Source organism: Scyliorhinus canicula, chromosome 1 (genome assembly GCF_902713615.1).
Source record: "Scyliorhinus canicula chromosome 1, sScyCan1.1, whole genome shotgun sequence".
Classification (NCBI taxonomy): Eukaryota; Metazoa; Chordata; class Chondrichthyes; order Carcharhiniformes; family Scyliorhinidae; genus Scyliorhinus; species Scyliorhinus canicula.
Window position 1 is genome coordinate 216,054,444 of NC_052146.1, and position 14,293 is coordinate 216,068,736.

Sequence of the window (14,293 nt, forward strand, 5' to 3'; positions counted from 1 at the left end):
CCAAAAGCTTAGTCTGGCAGTAGTCATGGTCAGTTTGATACCTAGGGCAGTCTAGTTTTACTCAGTGCTGTTATTTTTTCTGAAACGCAAAATAAGTCCTCGTGCTTACCTTGAATTAGAAGTGATAAAGTAATTGGAGGAAGGCTGTAATGAAATGAAAATCCGTAAGTGATTACAAATGAAAATCGCTCACTGTCACAAGTAGGCTTCAAATTAAGTTACTGTGAAAAGCCCCTAGTCGCCACATTCCGGCGCCTGTTCGGGGAGGCTGGTACGGGAATTGACCCGTGCTGCTGGCCTGCCTTGGTCTGCTTTCGAAGCCAGTGATTTAGGCCTGATGAACTTTACCAATGAGGTATAATTTTTTAAACGATGTTCTGCTTCTCTTTTTCTACATTTTCCCTATTCAGCAGCTGATGTTTTGTTTGGGCAAAGTTCTAGGCTGATGAATGGTCCTTTCCCCATTAACTCTGGCACCGATAATACCTGTTCATGAAACCCAATGAAAAGCATTCTTTTTAAAGGGGTGACCAGGTTTATTTTGTGACCGTTTCTTCCAGTGTGTTCTTTCTCTTGGCTACCACCGCCAACAAATATTGTTTATTAATTAAGGATAAAAACCTTAAATGAGGATCCAGACTTTTTCAAATACATGCGTTCTGACCTCCAGTTTGGATTGATGATTGGTCAGGAAGTATCTTCTAAATATAAACCGGACTGCAGTATTTTCAAATTGATATTTTATTCTCATTTTCTCTTGCTCATCTGGGTGGTGATTAACGGGGGAAGCCATGCTCCATATATTATTAATATTGCCATTTACCTCCTTGGTTCTGGGGTTAGGTGCCATCGGCGGGGAATGAATTGTTGCTCTGTGCAATAGTGAATCATTTTATATGGCATCCTTGCTGATTCCTTATTAAATCTGTATGCTGAGCTGGAATTTGAAACATTTTCCTGAATCAGTCTTCACTCTTGATTGAATGGACTAGGCCTTTATTCTCCGGGGTTTAGAAGAATTTGAGGTGATCTCATCGAAATGTATGAAATCTTTGGAAGATGCCGAGACGCTGTGTCCCCTGTGGCTGGAGAGTCGGGAATGAGGGGTCATAGTTTGACGAGGCCATTTGGGCCTGACGTGAAGAGAAATTCTTCATGCAAGGAGTTGTGAATTTTTGGAGTCCTCTGGCCCAGCAAGTTGGATTCTCAATCTTTGAGTATGTCCTAGGTGGACACTCTGGGATCATGGGACAGACCAGTAAAGTGGAATTGTAATAGAGGTTCACCCATGATCTCATTGAAGACTGGAACTATAGCCTGGGGGCGATTCTCCGAGCCCCGCGCCGGGCCGGCGAATCGCTGCAACCACGCCATGACACGCCGGCGCCCGATTCTCTGAGGTGCGGAGAATCGGCGCTGGCCGCGGGTCGCTGGAATCGGCGGGGCCGCCAATTCTCCGGCCCAGATGGGCCAAATGGCTGCGCAGATATGACAGAGTCCCGCCAACGCCATTCACCCCTGGACACTGCCGGCGGGAACTCAGCGCGAATGGTCGGAGGGCGGCCTGTGGGGGAGAAGGGGCTCCGTCCGCGGGGGGGGCCTCCGATGGGGTCTGGCTCGCGATCGGGGCCCACCGATCAGTGGGCCCCTCTTTCTACCCCCCTCCTCCCCGGGCCTACTTTCCTGCGCGGCCGTCCCCTGAACACCGACGCCATGTTGAGTCGGGGCCGGCATGCTGAAGAAGTACCCCGCGCATGCGCAGGTTGGCCCGGCCCGACTGCTCATGCACCCGTTTGGCGCTCGGAAGGGAGGCTGGAGCAGCGTGAACCACTCCAGCGCCGCGCTGACACCCTGTGGGGGTCAGAATCGGTCGTCCCCGTGCCCGTTTCGCGCCATCGTGAAACGCGACGGCATTCACGACAGCACGAACACTTGGGCTCCATTTTGGAGAATCGCCCCCTGGAACTATCGCTTATTTCTACTTATGTTCACTCTGGAGATAATTGTTTCCAAAAATTGAAAACAAATCCCTTTTGTAGGTGAGTAACCGTTTTTTAAATATATTAAATTACTAATGTGAGATATTGTGGGCGTTATTTTATACAGTGTGCACCCATCAAAGCATTCCTAGCCCTCCTGTCCAGTCTCCCCTTTTTGAGGTTAGCCTCCTCACCTGTACATAAAGCTACTCTCCCTCTTTCCCATCTCATTTCTTCTGATTTCTTCCATCCCACTATACAACAACAGTTCTGATGACACAAAGGGATAGCATGCATCAGGCTGTTGATTTCTCAGTTGACCACTGTGCTCACTTCATTTCTTATATCCTCCCTCTTCACACCCTTTATTATAAAAATAAACTTTTGCTATTCAAGATCTGAAGAAAAGTTGGTTCTTTGAGTGAACCATGGCAATGTGGTTTGGCGGTATGATTTGCAAAGTGGAGGCCTCCATTTTAATCCATGTCTGGAATATTTTTACACCGTTATCTGATGTTTGTTCAAAGTTCCTTGGGTTTTAATTTGTCATTAGATGTGATACCATTGACTGTACAGGGTGAAAATATTTTATTTTGTCTTCCCGTGATAAGGCCGAATCTTTGTGTAATTGTTTAGAAATTCTTGGAAGTGGAGTTGATTTCTCCTTGTATTACACTCTATCGTGTTCTCGTTTTTATGAATGAGTCACTCCCATGAATTTGGGATAAAGTATGAATCCAGATTTTTTATTTTTTAAATTATGCAAAGTGCTCTGTTTAAATTTAGAAGTATGGGCGGCACGGTAGCACAGTGGTTAGCACTGTTGCTTCACAGCAGCAGGTACTAGGTTTGATTCCCGGCTTGGGTCACTGTCTGTGCGGAGTCTGCACGTTCTCCCCGTGTCTGCGTGGATTTCCTCCGGGTGCTCCAGTTTCCTCCCACAAAGTTCCGAAAGATGTGCTGTTAGGTATTTTGGACATTCTGAATTCTCCCTCTGTGTACCCGAACAGGCTCCGGACTGTGGTGACTAGGGGCTTTTCACAGTAACTTCATTTCAGTGTTAATGTAAGCCTACTTGTGACAATAAAGATTATTATTATTACTACTACTACTACATTCACGGTATTTCAATATTGCACAGGAGTCGACATACGTGATTTATTCTACAGAACTGATCATCGGGTTTTTGTCAGAATGCTGGATTGTAAACTCTTTGTACAAAGTGGCCCAATATTCTGTCGAGCCATGCACATGTTAATTTGTTGTGTAAATTGTCTTTGAGGACAGTACTGGTTAGTAATCTATATTATGGCTTCAGGCCACAAGCCAATAGTGTTCATTAACCAACACCACTGATTCTCTCTGTGCTGTCTTACCGAACATTTCTTTTTGCAGTAAGATAACTGAAAATAATTTAGTGTTCGAAGCAGGTACATTGTGTGCATTATATTGTTTGTTTGAACTTTGGCAGTTAATTTAAGGCAGTAACCATACAAATATTGACAACAATGTAGGGCAATCGAAGAAATTCTGAATGAACAGCAATGGGTTGAATTAACTTTTTGGAAAACCAACCTTGTATAAAACGCGAAGCTTATCCGGTCCAAATAAGGTTTCAAATTATTTATTTTGATGCATGTTACACATTTATAAAGCCCTTTATCAATAAATTAAAAAAGCTCAATGGTTCAATTACAATGTTTAAGGGCAGTCACTAGTTAAAAATAAGGCGTCAGCCGTTTAAGACAGCTGATGAAAAATGTTTCTCTGAGAGCCATGAGTCTTTGAGACTCTACCTTAAAAGACAATAAAAGCAGACTCTTTGATTATTTTTAAGGCAGAGTTAGAGAGAATCTTGAATAACAAGGGGGTGATAAGTGGGAAAGTGAAGTTGAGGTTAGAATCAGATCATCCATGATCTTATTGAATGGTGGGGCAAGTTTGATGGCCTCCTCCTAAGTCAATTGTTTGTATACACATCTTCTTAGACTTTACTAAAACTTCAAAATTTAATTCCCTAATTCCGGAAAGGAGGATTTGACATTATAAAGTGATGTTGAGGCATATTGTCGGTCAAAGAAAGGCGGTTTTATATTAATTGGGCTGTGTTTTTCAGCATCATCAGTTTGATGTTAACAGTGCTGTGTTTTTCAGCAGGGTTGGTTTGATAACTGGGCTGCGTATTTTTGTCAGTATCAGTTTGATATTAACCAGGCTATGTTTTTAGGCAGTGTCGGTTTGATGTTAACCGGGTTGGGTTTCTCCAGTGTCGGTTTGACATTTACCGTGCTGTGTTTCTCCAGTGTCGGTTTGACATTAACCGGACTGTGTTTCTCCACAGTGTTCTTTTGATATTAACCAGCTGTGTTTCTCAACAGTGTGAGTGACTGTGTTTTTCCACAGTGTCGATTTGACATTTACCGTGCTGGGTTTCTCCAGTGTCGGTTTGATGTTAACCGGACTGTGTTTCTCCACAGTGTTCTTTTGATATTAACCAGCTGTGTTTCTCAACAGTGTGAGTGACTGTGTTTCTCCACAGTGTCGATTTGACATTTACCGGGCTGGGTTTCTCCACAGTGTCAGTTTGATGTTAACCGGGCTGGGCTTCTCCAGTGTCGGTTTGATGTTAACCGGGCTGTGTTTCAGCGGTGTTGGTTTGATAACCGGGCTGTGTTTCAGCGGTGTCGGTTTGATGTTAACCGGGCTGTGTTTCAGCGGTGTTGGTTTGATAACCGGGCTGTGTTTCAGCGGTGTCGGTTTGATGTTAACCGGGCTGTGTTTCAGCTGTGTTGGTTTGATGTTAACCGGGCTGTGTTTCAGCGGTGTCGGTTTGATGTTAACGGGGCTGTGTTTCTCCACCGTGTCGGTTTGATGTTAACCGGGCTGTGTTTCAGCGGTGTTTGGTTTGATGTTAACCGGGCTGTGTTTCAGCGGTGTCGGTTTGATGTTAACCGGGCTGTGTTTCAGCGGTGTCGGTTTGATGTTAACCGGGCTGTGTTTCAGCGGTGTCGGTTTGATGTTAACCGGGCTGTGTTTCAGCGGTGTCGGTTTGATGTTAACCGGGCTGTGTTTCAGCGGTGTCGGTTTGATGTTAACCGGGCTGTGTTTCTCCACCGTGTCGGTTTGATGTTAACCGGGCTGTGTTTCAGCGGTGTCGGTTTGATGTTAACCGGGCTGTGTTTCTCCACCGTGTCGGTTTGATGTTAACCGGGCTCTGTTTCAGCGGTGTCGGTTTGATGTTAACCGGGCTGTGTTTCTCCACCGTGTCGGTTTGATGTTAACCGGGCTGTGTTTCAGCGGTGTTTGGTTTGATGTTAACCGGGCTGTGTTTCAGCGGTGTCGGTTTGATAACCGGCTGTGTTTCAGCGGTGTTGGTTTGATGTTAACCGGGCTGTGTTTCAGCGGTGTCGGTTTGATGTTAACCGGGCTGTGTTTCAGCGGTGTCGGTTTGATGTTAACCGGGCTGTGTTTCAGCAGTGTCGGTTTGATGTTAATCGGGCTGTGTTTCAGCGGTGTGTTGAAACACATGTGCCAGTAATCCTGTTTTCTTATATTTCATGGATAGTAAACAGTCTGAACCTGAATCATTCCCTATTTATCGCCATTAGGTACCATGACCCGATTTGCATCTGTGGACTTGCATGACATGAATGAATGAAAATCGCTTATTGTCACAAGTAGGCTTCAAGTGAAGTTACTGTGAAAAGCCCCTAGTCGCCACATTCCGGCACCTGTTTGGGGAGGCTGGTATGGGAATTGAACCGTGCTGCTGGTCTGCCTTGCTCTGCTTTAAAAGCCAGCTCTTTAGTGGGCTGGTTTTAAATTGTTTTAAATTGAAGATAAATAGAGATTAAAATATTACTTCAAAATTGTATTTGAGGGCAGCACGGTGGCGCAGTGGTAGCACTGCTGCTTCACGGCGTCGAAGTGCCAGGTTCGATCCCGGCTCTGGGTCACTGTCCGTGTGGCATTTGCACATTCTCCCCGTGTCTGCGTGGGTTTCGCCCCCACAACCCAAAAGATGTGCAGGTTAGGTGGATTGGCCACACTAAATTGAACCTTAATTGGAAAAATGAATTGGATACTCTAAATCTTTTTTTTTTTATAAACTGTATTTGAAATCTGGAGATTTATCCACTCTTCATGCATTGATTTCCCTGTTATTTGGTCCTTTTAAATATAGTTTATGATGGATTATTAATTATGTGCTACTTTGAGCAAAACGTCAGGGTCATAGCGAAAGTACAGGGAGACTTAATAACTAATTGAGGGAGCAAGGTGTAATTTACAAACTTTCTAAACACCAAAGTCTTTTCATGATGACAGAAATGGTTAAATAAGGGCAGCACGGTGGCACAGTGGTTAGCATTGCTGCCTAGGGCGCTGAGGATCCGGGTTAGAATCCCGACCCTGGGTCACTGTCCGTGTGGAGTTTGCACATTCTCCCCGTGTCTGCGTGGGTTTCACCCCCACAACCCAAAAGATGTGCAGGATAGGGTGGATTGGCCACACTAAATTGCCCCTTAATTGGAAAAATGAATTGGGTACTCTAAACTTAAAAAAAAAGAAATGGTTAAATTGGGACCCAGTAGAGTTGTTTGAAATTGTTTGCCAGCAAGAGAATAACGATGGGACTTAAAATGATCAAAAAGACGACTTGGGGATGTTGGGGGAGGTTTTCTTGAGCTGCAATAGAAAATGAAATGTTAAGGAGAATTCATCACTGGGTTCCAAAGGAAATGTGGATACATGTTTGAAATTAAATGGTAATTGGGCTACTTAGGTAAGCTTTTGGTGAAAGTTTCAGGAGAGGTACAGTGAGTTAGGTGGCTGCGTCCATAGAATCGCTACATTTCAGCAGGAGGCTATTTGGTCCATTGAGTCTGCATAGTCCCTCCAAAAGAACACTCAACCGAGGCCCCCTGCCCCATCTTCTTAACCCTGCACATTGATCATGGCCAACCCACCTAACTTGCACGTTTTTGGACTGTGGAAGGAAACCGAGGCACCCAGAGAAAACTCCAAACAGACAGTCACCTAAAGCCAGAAACTAACCCTGGTCCCTGGCACTGTGAGGCAGCAGTGCTAGCCACTGTACCACCTGTATCTCTGTGCTGTAAGCCTGTGATCTAAAGTTGCATTAAAATATCACTTCTCAATTCTGAACTTCATCAGTTTGGGTTGAATGTCAATTCTGAAAGTGTTGAATGAGTTCAGAGCACTTGCATCAAGAAGTAAATGACGAATGTGCTTCATGTCAGAATCAACCAAGCCTTATGTAGGTGGAAAATTCTTGACTATTCCAATGCTCTCCTCGCTGGGCTTGCACCTTGCATCCTCCGTATAGTTGAGCTCCTCCAAAACTCTGCTGCCCATATCTTAACTTTCATCAAGCCCCATTCATCCATCATCCTGTACTCACACATCTATCCTGTCTGGCAACATCTTGATTTAAAAAAAAATCTTATCCTTATTTACAAATCTTTCCATAGACTCACCACTCTCTCTCTCACTCTCTCTCTCTCTCTCTCTCTCTCTCTCTGTATCTAACCATCTGCAGCCCCACAACCCCCAAGATATCTGCACTCCTCCAATTCGGGCCTCTTGCGCATCCCCCATTCTAAATCCCCTCTGATTGGTGGTTGTATTTCTAGCCGACCGAACCCTAAGCTCTAGAATTCCCACCCAAAACTTCTCTGCTTCTCTTTCCTCCTTTAAGACACTTCTTAAAGCCTAGCTCTTTGACCAAGCTTTTGGTCATCTCTCTTAATGCCTCCTTTTGTGGTACGTGTCAAATTTAATGTGATAACCCTCCTGTAAAATGTATTTGCCTACATTAAAGGTGCTATATAAATACAAGCTGTTGTTGTCTGGCTTCCTGAAGTCCTCTGCAGTCTCTCTTTTAACATCCTAACCACACTTCTCCCCAACCCCCACCATTTCCCAGCCAGGGAATGGGTCTCCTCAGTGCATGTCCTATAATATTGTCCCATAAATTCTGAAACTCAAGTCATTAGTGTGTCTCGTAAAAGTGCCTCCGCTACAGATTCCTACAACATCCTTTTCGTCTGAGAAAGTGTCTTGTACACCCAGCCTTTACTTTCTGCCCTCCAACCCTTTCTCTGAGTGGGCACATTTTGAACATTCATAATTGGTACAGGTATCATCCAAAATGGAACAATTTGATGCCACAGCAGTTGCAATGACCTTACTTTTAGTTTCTTGTAACATGTGGTTTTTAAAATAGTTTGAATGGTCACATTGATGTATTACTGTCTGGAAGACTGTCCTTGATTTTAATGAAATAGCTACTAACCCTAGCTATGGTAGTTTGCAGGTTTTGAGATATTTGGGTATACAGGCCTCACAGACTCTGCACTTGGTGTGGCTGCTTCCTGAACCAGTGAAACCATGGGTAACTGGGAGGAAGGAGCCTTTCTTTTTTGGCATCTATCCTTGAGGGCGTGTTAATCAATCCATCGCACAAATTTCCCTTCCTTTTGGCCTGTGTGTAGCATCCATCAGCCAATCTCTCCCTTGTCCTCCTTGATGACTGACTGATATGGTGTTGATTCGATTTGCCACAGGGGAGTAGCACGTCTGGTTTTATTGTTGGCAGAATGCTAGCTGGAGCATTGTAAATAATTCTGCTGTTTACACCAAACATGTTGTCCTCGGAAGTTGTAGGAAGGCCACCCTAATCAGCATTAACTGAGAAACTATAACTTGCAGCTTCTCTATAAAGTCTGGCTCTCCAAAAGCCATAATAAAACAACAGAATCATTAATCTCTCAAGTGGCCAGTAAGTGCCTATAGAAACAGGAGGTGGCCATCCAGCCCTCCAGCCTATTCAACCATTCATTTAGATCACTGCTGATGTGTACCTTAACTCCATTTACCCATCTTTGACCCATATCCTTTTTTTCTGCAAAAAACCCCTCTCATCTGGCAAATATCAAATGATTCCCAACATGGATAAGAGACTTCCAATTTCCATTCCCTGTTTCTGTGGGAGGCTGAGTGCTTCCTGGTATCATTGTGGAATGGCCCAATGCTATTTTTCCCTTTGTTTCAAGCCCCCCCTCGTCGTGCCCCCCCCCCCCCCCCCCCCCCCCCCCGTACCATGGGGAAATAGACTCTTTTTCTGAGCTGTCAAATTATTTTACCATTTAATGCACCTCAATTTGATCAGCTCTCAATCTTCTAAACTTCAGGGAGTACAAACCAAGATTATGGAACAGGTCATCATAATTTAATTTTTAATCTTTGCTTTCACTCTGCTGAACGCAGTTGCACCAGGTGAACCAGGCTCTGTACTACTGAAACATTTCTTCCTTGGTTCAGAATTACAATCCCCTGGAAATAAAAGCCAACATCCTGTATTAGCCTTTTGTCCCTGAGTATCTGTGCTAGCCTACATGGACACCCAAATCTAATTGCTCCTCCACAGCACCTAGTCTTCCACCATTAAGAAAATAAAATGCCTGTTGCATTTTCTGTCAATTCAATCAGTCACTTGAGGAAAAAAATCAATTAATTTGTCAACTATAACTTGCCTTTATCAAAATCAGGCTAATTGTTCTTGACTAATTGGCTAACATTATCTTGTGCTGTTCCTATATATCGCAGTAATTTTGAATGCAAAGTTTATTAGCAAACAGCAAGTCATGTGACATTTTGACTGATGAGCTCCAGACAGTCCTAAATTTCAAGCAAATACCTAATTAAATATGAATATTCACAGCCATGCGGGGAATTCACACACCCTCTTGTTTAAAGATAGACCATCAAAAACAGCGCTTTCACATTCAAGCCAGCTCATTTTCAGTTGTTTCACCATGGACAAAAGGAATATGAAAAATCGATTTGTATTAGATGAATGTGAAAGAATTCCCATCAACCTTCCATTGTAATATGATGGTCTCATCTGAACTCGACTGTACAAATTTCAGAGCGTTAAATGACAACATGCAATCCCTTTTGGAAAAAGGACTTTGAAACTGTCTAAGTCAAATAGTGAGGAAATCATTTTGTAGCCTTAAAAAAAATAATAATTGAAATGAAATCGCTTATTGTCACGAGTAGGCTTCAATGAAGTTACTGTGAAAAGCCCCTGGAATTCTGGAAGCTGCTTAGAGATGGTACCTATTCGAAAGCCATCAAACCAGTTGCACATCAGCTAAGCAACCAAAGTATTAAACAACCTCACCTTTGAAAGTAGGAGATGGACTCTCCTCAACCTGTTCCAATTTCAAGTTCACCAGAGCACAAACCCACTGGAAAGGCAATTACAAGAGGCTTCGTAGCTTGTTGGAAATCCTCTACTTTACAAGACCTTTCAACTAAAGTATCAACATAACTAAGAAACTACAGGCCTGCTACAAAAGTGACTGAGACGGTCATAAATTGTAATTGTTTGCTTTCCCCCCTCATCTGTGTCTAATATTTGAGTGATGGTGTGGGTGCATCTAGAGACTGGAATATCATGTTTTGAAACCCCTGGGGCAAGTTGTGATAATAAATAGTCTTATTTTTAAATCAACAATTGTACATTGGAGGATTAAACAACAGCAGCAATATTTTCACTGGCATCACTCAACAGTCTAAGATGCATGCCATAAGGCACTGGAACGTATCCAATTTGATCTGTTGATACGTCCTGAACTAATTTCTTTCCTGCAGTTACCTCTTATCTGCTGTTCTGCATATTGCTTCAATGCACCAACATTTCCTTTCCATCATTATTTCAAAATATTTAATATGTCTTCATCCTTCACAATTTGACTTTTCCCGTCATCCTTGTGCAGTTCTCTCTTGCATCCTCTGAGCCCCTTTCTGTGTATCTTTCATTATCGTTTTACTTTTCTAAAAAGTATTCTGCGCCCCGGATCACTGTTCGTGTGAAGTTTGCACATTCCCCCCATGTATGTGTGGGTCTCAGCCCCACAACCCAAAGTGTGCAGGCTAGGTGGATTGGCCACGCTAAATTGCCCCTTAATTGGAAAAAAATAATTGGGTACTCTAAAAAATTTTTTTTTAAGTACTTTGTGATTTCCTTCAACTTTTCCTACTTTATCGTGTCCTCTAATCTGCCTTTTACACTCCCACTACAGTTCCTATATTCCTCATGTTTTATCCTTCAGAATTGGTCATCGAAGGTCAACAAGCTTTGTGTTTAGCTGTGGTTAAGGAAATCTCTTTTGCAGTTATTAACCGAGTGCTCTCCCATGGGATGATTAAAAGAGACTTTGCAGTTTGGACTAGGTTATGAGTCAGTCCAGCATCTGCCAACAATGTAGCTTGAAATGACTGTCTTAACCGTGTTGTTTCTTCACCGCTTTGAAAGAAAGACCTTACATTTCTATAGCACCTTTCACAACCGTGGCCTGTCCCAAAACCCTTACCAGCCAATCAATAATGTAGGAAATACAGCGGTCAGATTGTGCACAGCAAGCTCTCACAGACAACAATACGGTAATGGCCAGATAATTTGTTATTGTGATTGAGGAATAAATGTTGGCCAGGGCACCAGGAATAACTCTCCGAACTCTCTAAGTTCACAATCTTCTGACTCTGGGGAAAGAGTGCTGCCAAATGAAGCACAACTCACAACTATGTGCACCGGCATTTTATGGTGGCCTGCTTGTGCTCAATATTGTCCACCTGGGAACCCGCTAACATCAAGTCCAGTCTAGTTACTTCATGCTGGTGGGTTGTGTGGTTTTAGCTGCACTGGCCTGCGTGCACATTTGGGATCCGTGGCTCCTGAATGTTGTGCTTAAGCTGTCTGGGTAGACTTGGGCAGTGGAATGTGTGTGTGTGTGTTTGGTACAGATTCCAACCTTGCTAAAATAATTGCCTTTTGATCTGCAGTTCTCATAACATGCACACACCAAGGTGTTTAAACCCTTCTTTACATGCTGGGCCATTTCCTGGGGTTTAAACCTTGTCTCTTTTTCCTCCGATTGCTGAGTAGCGAGGTTTGGTTAGTTAGAAACCCACCACCACGCTTGATGACACTTCCTATCTGCGTTGTGGTGATCGCCTCTCTGTCAAATTGTCTTCACTTCTTAAAGCTGAATGACACCGCAAAACCTGTCCCACCAGAAGAAAAGTACCAGGCAGAACATTTTTTTAAAAACAGGAATTTAAGGGCATTAGGAATCACAGAACCACACAGTGCAGACGAGGCTCTTCGACCCATCGAGTCTTCACCGATACGTGAAAAACATCTGACCTGCCTACCTAATCCCATTTGCCAGCACTTGGCCCATAGCCTTGAATGTTGAGCCAAGTGCTCATCCAGGTATTTTTTAAAGGTTATGAGGTAACCTGCCTCCACCTCCCTCGTAAGCAGTGCTCCAGACCATCACCACCCTCTAGGTTTATATATTAAAAAAATGTTTTCATCACATTCCACCGCCACACGCACACACACACACACACACACACACACAACCTCCTGCCTCTCCCTTCAAGACTGACCCTTCAACCAAGGGGAACAGCTGCTCCCTATCCACCCTGCCCCCCCCCCCCCCATAATCTTGTATACTTGATCAGGTCGCCCCCTCAGTCTTCTCTGCTTCAACACAAGGTTATCCAATCACTCTTCATAACTTAAATGCTCCATCCCAGACAATATCCTAGTGAATTTTCTCTGCACCCCGTCCAGTGCAATCACCTTCCTATAATGCGGTGACCAGAACGGCACACAGTACTCCAGCTGTGGCCTCACCAAAGTTCTGTACAACTCCAGCATGACCTTCCTGCTTTTGTAATCTATGCCCCGGTTTTAAAAGCAAATTTTTTGAGATGCCTTTTTCACCACCCTATTAACCTGCCCGTCCGCCTTCAAAGATCGATGGACAAAGACAAAGGTCCCTTTGTTCCTCAAAAGTTCCTCGTGTCATGCCGTAGATTGAGTACTTGTCAAATTATTCCTTCCAAAGTGTATCACCTAACACTTTTCAGCGTTAAATTCCATTTTCCACTTATCTGCCCATTTGACCATCCCGTCTAAATCTTCCTGTAACCCAAGACACTCAACCTCACTGTTAACCGCCCGGCCAATCTTTGTGTCATCCGCAAACTTACTGAGCCTACCCCCCACATCGAAAAATAAATTCATATGCAAATTTCTTTTTTTATTTATTCTTTCATGGGATGGGGTGTCGCTGAGAGAAACACATTTGTTGCCCATCCCTAATTGCCCTAGAACGAAGGATTTGCTAGACTATTTCAGATGCAACCACATTGCTGTGGGTCTGGAGTAACATGTCGGCCAGACCGGGCAAGTGCGGCAGATTTCCTTCCCTGAAGGGCATTAGTGAACCAGATGGGTTTTTACAGCAATCAACAGTGGTTACCTGGTCGTCGTTACTGATGACGAGCTTTATATTCCAGATTTATTCTATGCATTTAAATTCCACCAGCTGCCGTGGTGGGATTTGAACCTATGTCCCCACAGCATTAGCCTTGGCCTCTGGATTACTAATCCAGTAACATGACCACTCCACCACCATCTTTCCCCCATCTGCCAAGCAAATGAATGAATTTGCAATGAGTCAATGACTTCCTATTTCTTTCATAACGTTTTGAAAATATTCCAGCTACCATTTTCTCTCCTTTAATGCCCAGTCAATGTTGCGATAAGAGTGTAGAGGCTCCAATCGCCTGCCCATACTTCTTGCCTTGCCGAAGTTGCTGCTCTTATGTGCATGCCTGGACACCAGGAATTAGCAAGCTGTGCAATCATGGGAGCTGACCATACCCAGCACCTCCTGACTGCATGCACGGATATGCCCTGCAAACCCAGCCATGGTTACTGCATATCTCTCTGTCGATATCTTTGCCTCTCCTCCCAGTTTAAAGATTGGTTCGAACACCTTTGGTGCCATCTCAGCTGAGATCAGCTCACTCGACTCAGATTGAACTATTGAACTTCGGATATTTTACTTTGCATGACTAATCGCAAACCAGCAGCACCCTCAGATTAAAGACTTGTAAATAATTTTATGTAGAAAAAGGGCCTAATTTCTAAAGGTAATCATGATGAATAGGAAACATTTTACTATTGGTCCAGTGACTCACCATCCAATGATATCACTGAAGTATAAAACACAGGGTAGAAGAGCAAGCGCAGATCCCAGAGCATGTTGTTCTAAAGTAAAGTATTGTAGGTTACACAAAAGGCTTAATTTGTAACTCCAACATGTGGACGTGAAATTGATGTAGTGTTTTAATTGTGGTATGGTTGAGTTTTTGCAAAGATGTCTGTAATTTCATTTTTCTAAGATTTCAGTGGGCAGGGCCTA

At 43.7% G+C, this 14,293-nt stretch overlaps 1 protein-coding gene across 1 annotated transcript in view; it reads left to right on the plus strand.

Moving 5' to 3' along the window:
- Positions 1 to 14,293, plus strand: part of LOC119971649 (sprouty-related, EVH1 domain-containing protein 2-like) — a 133,869-nt gene that overhangs the window by 11,038 nt on the left and 108,538 nt on the right. The window lies entirely within an intron of this gene.